At 42.0% G+C, this 14,556-nt stretch overlaps 1 pseudogene; it reads left to right on the forward strand.

Annotated features, from left to right (window-relative positions):
• The first annotated feature begins 576 nt into the window (after positions 1-576).
• Positions 577-14,556, forward strand: part of LOC101355673 (olfactory receptor 4F6-like) — a 27,916-nt pseudogene continuing 13,936 nt past the window's right edge.

A 14,556-nucleotide genomic window follows, 5' to 3' on the forward strand; every position in this document is an offset into this window, starting at 1 on the left:
ACATCTGTCTTTGGAGCTCTAAAACTATACATCCATCTGCCTGTTAGACAGCTCCACTTAAACGTCCCACATCTAACATTGGAAGAGGCTGCATTACTCCCCATTGCTAACCCTCACATTATCTCATGATCTTTTTCTCTCCTCCCGTTCCAGTCTCTGTAAAAAGTTTCAGATTAACTGATGTTTCTCCTTGGAGGGTGGAAAAACAAGTGATAATGATCTAGGAATGAAAAACCTAACAAAGCTCCCATTTTGTGACAAGAAAACAAGGATGGTGCCAGATAACCCTCAAGAATACCAGTAAAATGTTAACTCATCTGGGACTTGACCACCGTGGCCACCCCAGGAGGAACTAACATTCCACAAACTTCTAAGACTCATAATCCTGTCCCAATAAAGCCTTCAGCCAGTCTACCTTTCAAAGAGATGGGTTTTTTGAGGAATCTATTCCCCTCTGTCTCCTATATATCAATATATAACAAAACTCATGCTGCTCACCTCATCCCGTCTCAAAATTGGCTATTGCTGCAGATGGCTCCAATCCACGCTATTGCGATAACAAATTTGGTGGCCCATATGGGGAGTTCCAGCTGCTTGAGACACAGCAGCCCCGGGGCAGAGCCTGGGACTGATCAACAGCTCTCCTCTGGGGAGACTATTGGAGAGACCTGGGTCTGTCACAGCACCACCGGTCCCCAACCACACCAAAAGAGGTGGGTGAAAGAAAGCAAAATCAGCATAGAAGGGTTCCCAAGGTGAATCCGAAAGTCCTTTCCTTGTTGCGCTCAGGGCTGGGGCAGATAGGGCAGACTTGAGGTTTCCGGAGGAAGGCCTGAGCCTTGGTTTCTGAGGCGGGTGGTTCCTCGGATGACCGATCTTACGAGTAGGATCGCTCTTGGTGACTCTAGAATCTTGGTTTTAGGGTGTGTGAATGCTCCTGGGATTGTCTGGGAGGTTCAGGTTGCCAAAATCACCTCCATCACTCTTTCAGGGTTTGTTTGTGTGTAGTATGTAGTGCATGCTTCCCTCGAAGAGCGTCTGAGAGGTTGAGATGAAATCACATTTGGTTTTGGTTTACTGTTATTTATGTCTACTTGTCCTTGTGAAGTCCCAGTGTTCTTGTGTCATTGTCGCATTAACCCTTACCTGTATAAAACCTATCACCAAATTCGAAGATATTTTTGGACCAGTTTTTTTTTTTTTTAGTTCTAATAAAAATGTCTCCAAGGAGGTTGGGGGCCTAGAATAGGAATTCTGACCAAACTGAGCATAATTAGAAAGGAGGTGGATTTTTCATGTAGATCGTATAATAAATCACGATTGTGCTCAGAAAAAAGGGACTCACCCATTAGTGGAAAAAGCGCACTCAAGAAAAACACCCATTATGGGAGGAAACCCATGTATCCCAGCCAAATCTCCTCTGGGCTGCATTCTAGCAAATTGGAAAAGGTATAACTATGAGCCTATGACAAGGAAAAAAATGATATGCTTATGTAACAATGTATGGCCCCAATACCAGCTGGGGGACCAGGAACATTGGCTCCAATACGGATCTTTGGCTTACAACACAGTTTTACAGCTTGACTTGTTTTGTAGAAGGGAAAAAAACTGGGATGAAGTTCCCTATGTTCAAGCTTTCATGTCTATAAAACTTTGAATCTCTCTAACCAGGTTCTTTTCCGCAGAAAGCCGAAGGAAAAAGTGCTTCCTGAATCCTCACTGGAGGATCCCCTCTTGGAAGGATTAGCCCCAATAACTGCTTCGGTTCCCCCTCCCTCATATAAGGAAGGTGCAGTAGAAGCTGACAGGTTGGGTCAAGGAATGATGGCAGAATCTCCCACCAGAAGGGCCAGGCCTGATTCTAGTTTGGCCAGCTTGGGAGAAACTGATGAAGCAAGGGAATTGGGAAGTAAGAGTCTGACTTCATTGGGTATGGTCTCTCCCACCCTACGCCCATCAGGGTACTGTTTTTGGTGAGGGTGCTGTTGGGGTTCGGGCAGGGCAATTTCCCTTAAGAGAGATCCCAGCTGGAATGGACCCAGAGGGGCGACTTCAAGGAACAATGCTAGTACACACTCCATTCTCTACTTCCGATTTGTATAACTGGAAAAATCACAACCCCCCATACTGGAGTGACCCAAATAGAATGGCAGAATTGTTCCTCTCTATTTTCTCTACTCATTATCCTACCTGGGAAGACATACAAACCCTTTTAACTACTTTATTGACTTCAGAGGAGTGCTGCATGGTGTTAGGACAGGCTCAAAAAGAGGCCAATAGGCTTCATAACCTAAGCCCATCAACCCGACCTTTAGGGATGGAGGCCATTCCAACACGAAACCCGGGTTGGGATCATAACCGAGAGGAGGGGGTGAATAGACATCGACTATACAGGGATTGTTTGATTACTGGACTGAAGAATGGGGCCCCTAAGCCCAAAAGCTTACAAAAAGTTAGGGAAGTCATTCAAGGGGAAAAGGAAGACACATCCACTTTCTTAGAGAGAGTGACAGATGCATTCTGCCAATACACCGATATAAATCCTGAGGACCCTAACAAATCGTGGCTTCTGAATAGGTCTTTAATTTCCCAAAGCACTCCCAATATTCAGAAGAAGTTGCAAAAGCTAGAGGGAGAGCTCGGGATGCCATTAAGACAATTACACAAAATTGCTTTTTAAGTCTTCCTCCATAGAGATCAGGTGGCAGAGCAAAAGGAAAAGCAAAAAGTGGCCTTGCTGGCAGCTGCCCTAGCCCCTCCAGGTCCAGGGGAAAAATAGGGGGGCAGAGGAAGGACAATTACAGGGCATGGGATGGGGCCACCCCTGGGACCTGACCAGTGTGCTTACTGTAAAAAACATGGACACTGGAAACAAGAATGTCCAGAAGCCAGAGAAAGACAGCCACGACCCACAACCCTCCAAGCCTAACAGGAGGGACCTCCGCAGGGAGATGATTCAGAATGAAAGGGCCCGGGGCTAGAACCTTCATTGATTATCTCCCACCATGAGCCTCTGGTGACCCTAAAGGTGGGAGGGCGCCTTATTGACTTTATTGTGGATACGGGAGTCACTTTTTTGGTTTTGAACACTGCCAAATCTCTCTGTAGTCTGCACATTGCTCTGGTTGTGGGAGTCTCAGGGAAGCTTGCCACCCAACCTTTTGTCCAACCAGTAAATTGTGAAATTGGAAAGAAATTATTGTACCATGAGTTCCTTTATATAAAAGTATGCCTGGTCACCTTCTTGGGAGGAACCTCCTGTCAAAACTCGGGGCCTAAATCACTTTCAAACCATCCCCAGTACTGGCACAGATCCCACCTGAAAATGCATATGCCTTGCATTTGGCACTGTTATGAGAAGAAATAGTGACGCCTAGTGACATTCATTTCTGTATTCAACAAAAGGTGAATCTGGAGGTCTGGGCATCAGAAAGGCCTAGGTGAGCTAAGTCAGCTGCACGGGTTAAAATAACCTTGAAACCCAGAGAACCTATTATAAACCAAAGGCAATATCCCCTCCGTAAAGAAGCCTTATAAGGAATTGCACCACTGGTGTACTGATAAATAGAAATTGAACTTTTAAAATTTTTCCAATCTTCCTATAACATCCCTATCCTACCAGTTTTGAAACCAGGGACAAGGGTGTATCGGTTTGTTCAAGATCTGAGGAAAATTAACCAAATAGTAGAGGATATTCATCTGGTTGTGCTCAACCCATATACCCTCTTGGTTACTATATCTAGCCAACGTGGCTGGTTTTCAGTGTTGGATTTGAAAGATGCCTTCTTTTGCATTCCTCTGCACCCTGAGTCTCAGCTTCTATCTGCCTTTGAATGGACTGATATTAAGACAGGGACTAAGAGACATCTCATATGCCAGGCTCTGGTCTAGGGATTCAAATATTCCCCCGCTATTTTTTGGGAGATATTAGCCAAGGACTTGAGGGCACTGAGGCTAGAGAGAGGTCTCATCTTACAATACGTGGATGACATCCTACTGGAAAGTGAGACTAAAGAAGACTCTAACCAAACTACCATATTGGTTTTGAATCACTTGGCCGAGTGTGGGTATCGAGTATCCAAGAAAAAGGCCCAGATTTTCCAACAACAAGTAAAATATCTGTGATTTCAAATATCACAGGGGTCACAGGGTCTCCTCTAGGGCCAGTGAGAAGCTATCACATGGGCAGCACCTCCCACCTCTAGGCAGCAACTCAGGGGTTTCCTTGGGATGGCTGGATTTTGCCAGATCTGGATATCAGGGTTTGGACTTATGGCAAAACCCCTATGTGAGGCCCTAAAAGGAGAAGAAAAAGAGCCTTTACTATGGACCAATGAATAACAGGCTTTTGAGAAAATTAAGTGCAAATTAATGATGGCCCCAGCACTAGGATTGCCTGACCTCCAAAAACTTTTTGAATTATTTGTACATGAAAGACAGGGAATTGCTGTGGGAGTACTAATTCAAACCTTGGGACCAGCAAGGCGGCCAGTGGCCTATTTTTCCAAACAGTTGGACAGCATGGCCCAGGGATGGGCCCCTGTTTTCGAGCTGGGGCCACAACATGTGACCTGTTGTAAGAAGAGTTCACCCTTGGACAAAAGGTAACTATCAATACACCACATACTGTTATACCCCTCTTAGAACAAAAGAGGGGATTTGGGCTTGCAGCAGGACAAATGGGAAGATATCAGGCAATCCTGCTAGATAACCAAACGTAACCGTTAAGGCCTTCTCTTCCCTTAACCCCACCACCCTACTGCCCATCTTGGAAGATGCTCCTATACATGATTTCTTGGAGATAATCAAAGAAGTTTATTCTAGCAGACCAGATCTCTTGGATATCCCTTTGAATGACTTGGAATTAGAGATGTATACAGATGGCAGCAGTTTTCTATATGAAGGACATTGCAAAGCAGGATATGCAGTGGTAACACAAACTGAGGTCTTAGAGGCAGCTCCACTTCCTGCCAGCACTTTGGCTCAAAAGGCTGAACTCATAGCCCTTGGGTGAGCCCTGCAACTAGGAGCAGGAAGACATGTAACTGTGTATACTGACTGTAAATATGCCCATCTTGTCCTTCATTCACACGGTGCCTTGTGGAAAGAGAGGGGACTCCTGCAATCTGCCAACAAAGAAATAAAATATGTACCAGAAATGCTGGAACCCCTGAGGGCATTTAATGATCCCCTTCAGGTGGCAGTGGTATATTGTCCCGGACACCAGAAGAGACAATCTCCCAAGGCAATAGGGAACTGAAAAGCGGATGCAGAAGCAAAGAAGGCTGCAATGCGAGGAGATGGGATGGGAATATAGATGGCCTTGATCCCTCATCTGGACCTTGCTGACCTTCCCACACCCATCTATACCACCCAGGACCTAGATAGGGCTAAAGAATGGGGCTATCACCTCACCTCTTATTCTAAATGGCTGATGAACTCTGAAGGGAAAGTACTGTTACCAGAGGCCCAAGTATATGGTATAGTATCAGCTCTACATGAAGGGACTCACTACAGGAGAGATGCCAGCATCAAGTGGATCCAACAGCTGGTCACCGGGGCAAATCTCCTAAAAACCATCTGGGATGTTAAAAAGAGGTGGCACCTATTTGCAAGAAACAACCCAAAGACTGTGCCCCACCCAGCGGAACCAGGAGTCCAACACCAGGGAACAAACATGGGAGAAGACTGGCAAGTGGATTTCACAGTGATGCCCCAGATACCCAGGAATTTTAGGTATCTGCTGGTTTTCGTAGACACCTACTCAGGGTGGGTAGAGGTTTTCCCTTGTCGAACTGAACAAGTCCGAGAAGTGACCAAGGCGTTACTCAAAGAAATCATACCTTGTTTTGGTCTACCAATCTCAGTCCAAAGTGATAATTGGGGAGCCTTAATGGCAACAATTACACAAGAAGTCAGTAAGACTTTAGATATACATTGGAAGTTACACTCAGCTTGGAGACCACAATCAACTGGAAAAACTGAAAAGATGAATCATATTCTGAAGAAGACCTTGGCGAAAATTTGCCAGGGGACAAGCTCCACTTGGATACAAGTTTTGCCCATTGCCCTGCTCAGAATCCAGGTAGCCCTCGAAGCAGGCTCAAATTAAGCCCTGATGTATTAATATATGGGAGATCATTCCTGAAAAAGTCGACTTTCCCCACCTCAGTAATGACCGACGTGGAGAAGATACTGGGTCTGCTTACTGGGAACTGTCGTGAACATTGTTAATCCATATGCTTCTTCCTGTATGTCTTCTCCTTCTGACATTTCCCTTCATAGGTTCCAGCTGGGAGATCGGGTCATAATGAAAACCTGGAGAAACCAACACACAGAAGATCAGCTGGCCCCAAAGTGGGAAAGACCTTTTGAAGTTTTCCTGACCACCAACTTGTCTCTGAAATTAGCAGGAGTAGCCACGTGGGTGCACCACTGGAGGGTGAAAACACCTCCACCCAAAGGAAGAGAAATCAAAGAACAACCATATTCCTGCACTCCAATTCGAGATCTGAAATACTAGTTCAAGAAACTCACAGAATAATTATTCTAACCCTGTTTTTTGTTTTTTTTTTACTTCTCCAGTGGTCCTACAAGCCAAGGGAACTCTAACCCTAAAGGTCAGACATACTTTAACCTTCCCCTGTGTAGCATCATCCTTAACTCCAGTAGGTGCAGTTAAGTGGATCATAGAAGAGCTCGAAAGAGGACAAATAACTGTTTGGGACTTCAGGACCTCTGGCTCCAGCCACTTACGGCTGATACCACTCAGTCACACAATAGGGACTTTTCACAGTTTCAGATACAACCTTGTCTGACACTGGAACACACTATTGTGTAAAGTATAAAAAGGGGTCACTCCAGGATGCCGAGATCAGCAGGGGAGAGGGAATCCAGGTTGTTGTTGTGAGGTATCAAGAACCTGCTCATCTTCCAGATGGATGGGACTGGTCATCCAACAGCTTAGTCACCACATCCCAAGCAGTGGCTATGGGAGGGAACCTTAGAAACTGCTGGGTGTGCCATCACCTCTCCCAATCAGGAGCTCCCTTAAGTCATTTAGCAGCCCCAGTTTTCGACTATAACAAAGATATACCCAACTGCATCCTAACCCATAGTGCCCCAGAAGTTCTGATACAAGCAAGGTTGGTTCAATACACATTTTCTATACCCTGTTTCTCTCTCACCGAGCTCTATAACCATAATTCAGGGCACAAATGTGAAATTAAATCACAAGATCCCCGGACAAAGGTAGCCCAACAAGTTTTCTGAGATTTTCAACTTCTCTCATCATGTAATCAATCTATAGTCATTCCCCAATTGTCCCATACTAACACTAGCATCCAGATAGCTCTCATGGAAATTGGTCCTTGTGTGCCCCATCAGGGTACACCTTTCTACGTGGGGTAAAAGCCTACCCCACTAGTGAGAACCCCATCCCAAAGGCATGACCCTATATGTGGGCTATCCAATGCCTGACTGGAATTCACTATGTTGGGCAAGGCACTGTGGGGTTTCTAACTTTCACTACTCATATTTATCCATCACCCACCTGAACGACTGTAAAAGTCCCTCAGAAGAGACAGGATACCTCCTCCATAGATCCCATCTCCCTGGAGGTGACAGGGACAAATAACAACCCTGTCCTAGAGAAGACTGGGTTCCGGTGGTGGTTCTTAAGAACAGTTATCGCAGGATTAGTATACCACATGGAAACAGCTATCACAAATTTATCAGATACCCTTCACCTATTAGCTCTTGGAAACCCTGGTGGCGTAGTTGTTAAAGAGCTATAGCTGCTAACCAAAAGGTCGGCAGTTTGAATCCACCAGATGTTCCTTGGAAACTCTATGGGGCAGTTCTACTCTGTCCTATAGGGTGCTATAAGTCAGAACTGAGTGAACAGCAGTGGGTTTTGTTTTCGTTTTATTAGCTCTTGAGTCTGAGAGAGCACTCGAAGATCAACAATCCTCTTTGAACTCTCTGGTTGAGGTGGTCCTTGACTACAGGATTGCCTTAGACTTCTTATTGGCCAAGTCAGGAGGTATATGTGCTATAATAAATAAAAACTGCTGTGCTTGGATAAATACTACAGGAGAAGTTGAAATAAGGTTAGATGCCATTTATAAGGTAACTAAATCGACAGACCCCAAATCGAGACAAGAAGATGCATGGAGCTAGTTCTCCAGCATTTTTCCTTCCCTGGGATCTTGGTTAACCCCCTTAATAACCTTAGGAATAGTGATTATTCTAGTTCGTGTTCCCTGTTTTATGAAAATATTGGTAAGAAGAACTACAAACACCCTTAAGGCTGGAGATATTTTTACCCCAGTAAGTTGGGATGCCCCTTTTCCAGGCTCTGGGGACACGTCATCTAATTCACCAAGATGCAGCCAATTTCCACTGTAATTTATCCCTCATCTATGGCCTCTAGTAGATACTGGGAGATTTCTCACCCCAGTTGACGCCCCTAACCAGCAGGAAGTAGTCAGAAAAGAAGCGACGCCCTGTTTCCCAAGACGGAGAAACTTCCAATAAAAGGGGGGATTGGAAGAGGCTGCATTACTCCCCATTGCTAACCCTCACATTATCTCATGATCTTTTTTTCCACTCCTGTTCCAGTCTCTTAAAAAGTTTAAGACTAACCAGTGTTCCTCCTTGGAGGGTGGAAAAACAAGTGATAATCATCTAGGAATGAAAAACCAAACAAAGCACCTCTCTTGTGACAAGAAAACAAGGATGGTGCCAGATAACCCTCAAGAATACCAGTAAAAGGTTAACTTGTCTGGGACGTGACCACCACCGCCACCTCAAGGAGGAATTAACATTCCACAAACTTCTAAGACTCATAATCCTGTCCAAATAAAGCCTTCGGTCAGTCTCCAGTTCAAGGAGACAGGTTTTTTGGGGAATCTATTCTGCTCTGTCTCCTATATATCGATATATAATAAAATGCTTGCTGCTCACCTCAGAATTGGCTATTGCAGCAGACGGCTCCAATCTGTGCTATTGCAGTAACAACATGGCCATAACCGAATGTATCATTTATTTTCTTAAACTCATTTCTATTAGTTCTTTAGGACATTTACTCATTACCTTTACCACTGTGGGAAATATGAATCCATCATGATAAGGGTTATTTTATTAGACAGCAGCAATGTCTCCTAAATAAGACATTATGATTGCAATTATGATTATTTTGGCAATAAGAAAGGAAATAATGGTATCCTTTTTGCTTCCCATAAGGTTTTCAAATACACTACAAACCTGCGTTGGTGAATGTCATGGATCATCACATTGAATAGTTACAGATGTAGACCTAGTAGCTCTACTTACTCAGGTTAAGTTCTGTCAGAAGAAGACACAAGAACAAAATTTTATTTCAGGTACTTTATTTGGAAATTGGCTTTGGAAAGCATCAGTAAGGGAGTGGGGAAGTGAGACAGACAAAGGAAGGATGCTTATATCGATCAATATAACTGAGATGCAAGCCTACTGTGACCCTTTGGGATAGATTCTGTGATTTAGAATTGTCCCAATTGAAGGGCAAAGAAGCTGGAGTATTTCTTCATTTTTAGAGGGCACATTAACTCCTTGGCATGTCAAGCCTGCCCCAAAAAGAATACCGTATAATTAGGAAGCAAGAGACAAGTTTTCAGGTAGACTTTGACGTGCCGGCAATAGAGAACCATCTCCTTATTTGGAAATAATAAATGCTGAGGTATATTCCACTTCTAAAGTCATTTAGACCTCACATAATTTCACTTTATCCTGTAACAGATTCCTTAAAGTGGTGACTGTTCACTATTTCATAAAAGATTTGGAACAGGAAGTAGTGGGACAAGCTATAACAGCACTGTTGCTCCCGATTGATATTTGTCATCTCCTCCTCTACTATCCATTCTAAATTCCCCTCATCCTCTGTCACTATTTCTGGTCTAGGATACTTGCCAGTGAGGAGATACAGTTTAACTGTGAGCAGGAAGATTCCCTGACTAAAATGCTATTGCCAGTCTATTTTTGCCACAATTGCCCTTTTACAGTTGTCATCAATCATGGAACCACCAAGCAGTGCCTCAGTGGATCTCTAGTTATAGGTAACTCTTCACTACATCATCCTTTATGAAGCAATAACCCTGTCTCTTCATGGTAAAGAGGGAAAGACCTAAATGGTTCCACTACTGAATTCTTCTAAACATTTAAGGGAAAAAAGCATTCGTAAATAAACTCCTTTAGAAATATATAAAAATATGCAGTTCTTACATATGAGATCGAATAAAGGATCTCTCCTGCCAACAGTGGTTAAGTGTTTCGCTGCTAACCAAAAGGTCAGCAGTCCGAGTCCACCAGCTGCTCCTTGGAAACCGTATAGGGCAGTTCTACCCTGTCCTATAAGGTCGCGATGAGTCAGAATCAACTTGACAGCAACGGGTTTGGTTTGGTTTTTGGTACTGCCAACAAAGAAATTAGAACATATGACCTTTGTTTGGATGTTTCCAAATTTAATGACCCAATCATAATGCTCAAATGTCGCCATCTAAAAGGGAAACAACTTTGGGAGTATGACTCAATACAATTAACCCTATAGCAAGTGAACAGTAATCAGTGCCTGGATAAAGCCATGAAAGAGAATAGTCAGGCGTCCAGCACTAGAGACTGCAATAGAAGTTGGTCCCAGCAGTGACTACTTTGAAATGTCACCCTTCCAGAAATATTGAGACCAGATTTGCAGAAAAATAAGAATTGACTGCACTACTTCAGCATACATTTCTGCCACTTTCTTAAGTAGCAAAAAAGGAAAGGTATTTTCCTGCTGTTCAGGATTTAAAGTTCATCAGACATCAAAACTTAGACTCCTCTAGATTTTGTGTAAGGGAATTAAAGAAAAATCTGAGGTACCTGATATGATCTGAAATGGTCAATTTGAGGATTGGATGCGATTCCCTCTTTCCAGTTCCGTTTTCACCCTAGAGGCAGCCACCTCCCATTCTAAGGGAGGAATGTCCAGTAATGATGACATAACTACACTGCTACCCCTTCCCGTCACATATCCGTGTAATTGCTACACTGTATCCAGTCTAAGAAACAGACGTATACCCTTTTAAGCCAATCACCTTACAGAACCGGGCACAGGGCACGGGAAGCCCTGCCATAAAATGATCGACTACTAATCGAGTAACGCCTTTCGATGAGCTAAGCCTGTGAGTACCAATCAACTAATGTCTTTCACTGACTGATCTAAGTTTGAAAATAACCAATCAACTAACGTGTCATATTCATTGTTCTATAAAACGGCACTACTGAGTTGCCATTTTGAATTCTTGAATTTCACCGTGTGGAGTTTGGTTTATTCCCAGCTCGAGCTACCTCTTTTCTTTCAATGAATCTCTCAGTTTACCATTAATCAGAGTACGGATGTTTACTCTATGACACTTATTACGAGCTGTAAATCACTTTTCCTGCCAAAGGACATAAAACTAGCCTTGGTGGTGCAGTGGTTAAGAGCTACGACTGTTAACAAAAGGTCTGCAGTTTGAATCTACCAGCCGCTCCTTGGAAACCCTATGGGGCAGTTCTACTCTGTCCTGTAGGGTTGCTATGAGTTGGAATCAACTCGACTGCAACAGGTTTCTTTTGGGTTTTGGGTTTTTTGGTATTGAGACTGTACACACTGACGCTTACAAGACTGAAAGAGTCGTTCGTGGAGAATCACTACAAAACATATCAGACAGTGAAATAATCAACAAGTATGCTTTCTGGAGAGTGTATTTTTTATGATTTGCTTGTACAACAGTATTTTCTGCTGAAGATGCTGTCAGAATGAAGAGATTTCTAAGACTGGAACTGGTAACCGGTATATTAAATATTGATATAAAAATACATGAAAAAGCACTGAAACCAGATTCACTATCATGAGAGTGACATTTTGAACAATAAAAACTATTTTAAACATGGTTTAAAGGAAATTAAATCAGAACTACAAAAGTACAATTTGTTACAGTATAGCATCAAATGTCTGTATAGATTTTATACCTCAATTGTGAAACATAACTGATTTCAATGATAATTCATTTTGTTTTCATCTGTGATACTCAAGAACGATGTTTTTTGTTTTGTTTTGTATCCCTCATACTAAAATTGAGCTATAAATGGTTTTTGAACATCAATTTAATTTCTTTCAATGATTTTTTAAAATTTTATCTGGTTTCCAAAATGCTGGAATTTTAGTTTTTAATAGCTTTATTAAAAAAATGAAGATTTAACATAGTGTCTGTTCTTTACTGAACAAGTTAGAGATCTCAGTTGCTCTTGAGTTAGTTGACTTGTAGACTTTCACACGCACACACACGCACACATTTCTTGTTGTATGTTCAACTTCTTAACTTGATTGGACTGATTATGCTTAGTACCAGGATTCAAACTATTGTACTACAGATTTGTGTTCATAGCAATAAATCTTCACTTTTTTGTTTATGATTCCATTCAACAAAAGACCTGCAAAAGTGCTTCATTAGTTGGGTATTTTGAGATAATATATTTGATGGTTATTTTGGAAAACTTTTTTCACTCCATACTCAGGTGTCAAGTGTATAATATTTAGATTAGATTCTTGAATTGTAATGCTAATGTCATACATTTTAAAAAAATAAAATTTGACAGAAAAATGCTTTAAAAAATAGTCTAAGTGTCAAATCAAATACAAGAATCAGAGTTCTTAGTTCATACTTTTATAATTTAAAGGATGCATGTTACTGCAGCACACAAGTAAAGCAGAAGCCTAAGAATGCTAACATAATTCTGTTAGGAAACTAATTATGTTATTCTAAGACCACCAGATCCTTCCTTCTTGCATTAGGATGCTCTCTGGTTCAGATGTAACATGAGGGCTCTAATGATGCATGAAGGATATCACTTACAAAAAGGGAGCTATTTGATTGTAAAATCCCTCCATTTTTATACTCTAGTATTACAGAACAGACATTGATATTTTCCTGTAGGTTGTGTCTCATATAGCATAAACTCTGGGTTCATTTACCATGAGCAAACGAGGATAGCCATGTATATCCTACTAACAACATCCCATAGATAAGAACTCTCCATTACCTATCTTTTCATAAATACTATTAGGAGGAGGTCCAATTTGCATGCTTTCATGGAGATTTGACTAGGTCATTCCTTCCTGTTATTCTCCTTCTCTCTCTCTCTGGATTACCATGAAACAGAGGTTGAGTTATAGACCAGTCACTAATCTTTTCCTTCCAATAACCAGAATATTTTTTTTTAAAAAAGGAACATTGTAAAAAATAAAAATTGCAAGCCAATTTTTCTCTTGAAAACAGATACAAAAATCTAAAAAATAAATAAATAACAAACCAAATATGGCAACATATAAGGAGGGTGATACATCATGATAATTTGGTTTTATCTGGGATGCAAGGTTACTTTAACATTTGGAAATCAGTCAGTGAAATTTACAATGTTAAGGATACGAGGAATAAAAATCATGCAAACATCCTGATAGGTACAGAAAAAGAATTTTATAAAATCCAATACTTACTCACAATAAGTCTCTCAGCAAATTAGGCATAAAAGGTACGGTGGGTTGAAAAATGTTCCCAAAAAAACTGAAGTCCACTCGGAACCTCAGAATGTGGTCTCATTTGGAAACAGGGTCACTGTAGATGTAATTTAGGTAAGATCATAGTGGATTAGAGTGGGCCCTAAATGCATTGAGAGTGTCCTTATAAGAGAAAAAAAAAGAGGTACACAGAGACCCAGAGAAGAAGGCTATTTGAAGATGGAGACAGAGATTAGAGTTATGCTGCCACAAGCCCAACAATGCTAGTAGTCATGAGGCACTGGAAGAAGCAAGGAAGTACTCTCCTCTAGAGTCTTAAAAGGAAGCATAGTCCTACAAACACCTTATTTCAAAATTCTGGCTTCCAGAAGTGTGAGAGAATAAATTCCTGTTGTTTTAAGACACCAAGTTTGTGGTAATTTTTTTTTTATTGTTGTGCTTTAAGTGAAAGTTTACAATTCAAGTTAATCCCTCATACAAACATTTATACATACATTGTTATCTAACCTTAGTTGCTTTCCCTATACTGTGACACCACACTCCTCCTTTCCACCCCAGATTTCTCATGTCCATTCAACCAGCTCCCGATCCTCTCTGCCTTCTTATCTCACCTCTGGACAGGAGCTGGTTGAATGGACACAAGAATCTACTTGAGCTAAGAAGCACACGCTTCATGAGTATCATTTTATGTCCCAAAGTCCAGTTTAATCTTTGTCTGAAGAATTGGCCTCAGGAATGGTTTTAATTTTGGGCTAACAGAGAGTCTGGGGGCCATGTCTTCCACGGTTCCTCCAGTCTCAGTCAAACCATTAAGTCTGGTCTTTTTATAAGAATTTGAGTTCTGCATACCACTTTTCTCCTGCTCCATCAGGGACTCTGTTGTGTTCCCTGTCAGGGTGTCATTGGTGGTAGTTGGGCACCATCTAGTTCTTCTGGTCTCAGGCTGATGAAGTCTCTGGTTTATGTGGCCCTTTCTG

This window comes from Trichechus manatus, unplaced genomic scaffold (assembly GCF_000243295.1).
Source record: "Trichechus manatus latirostris isolate Lorelei unplaced genomic scaffold, TriManLat1.0 scaffold00364, whole genome shotgun sequence".
NCBI classification, from domain to species: domain Eukaryota; kingdom Metazoa; phylum Chordata; class Mammalia; order Sirenia; family Trichechidae; genus Trichechus; species Trichechus manatus.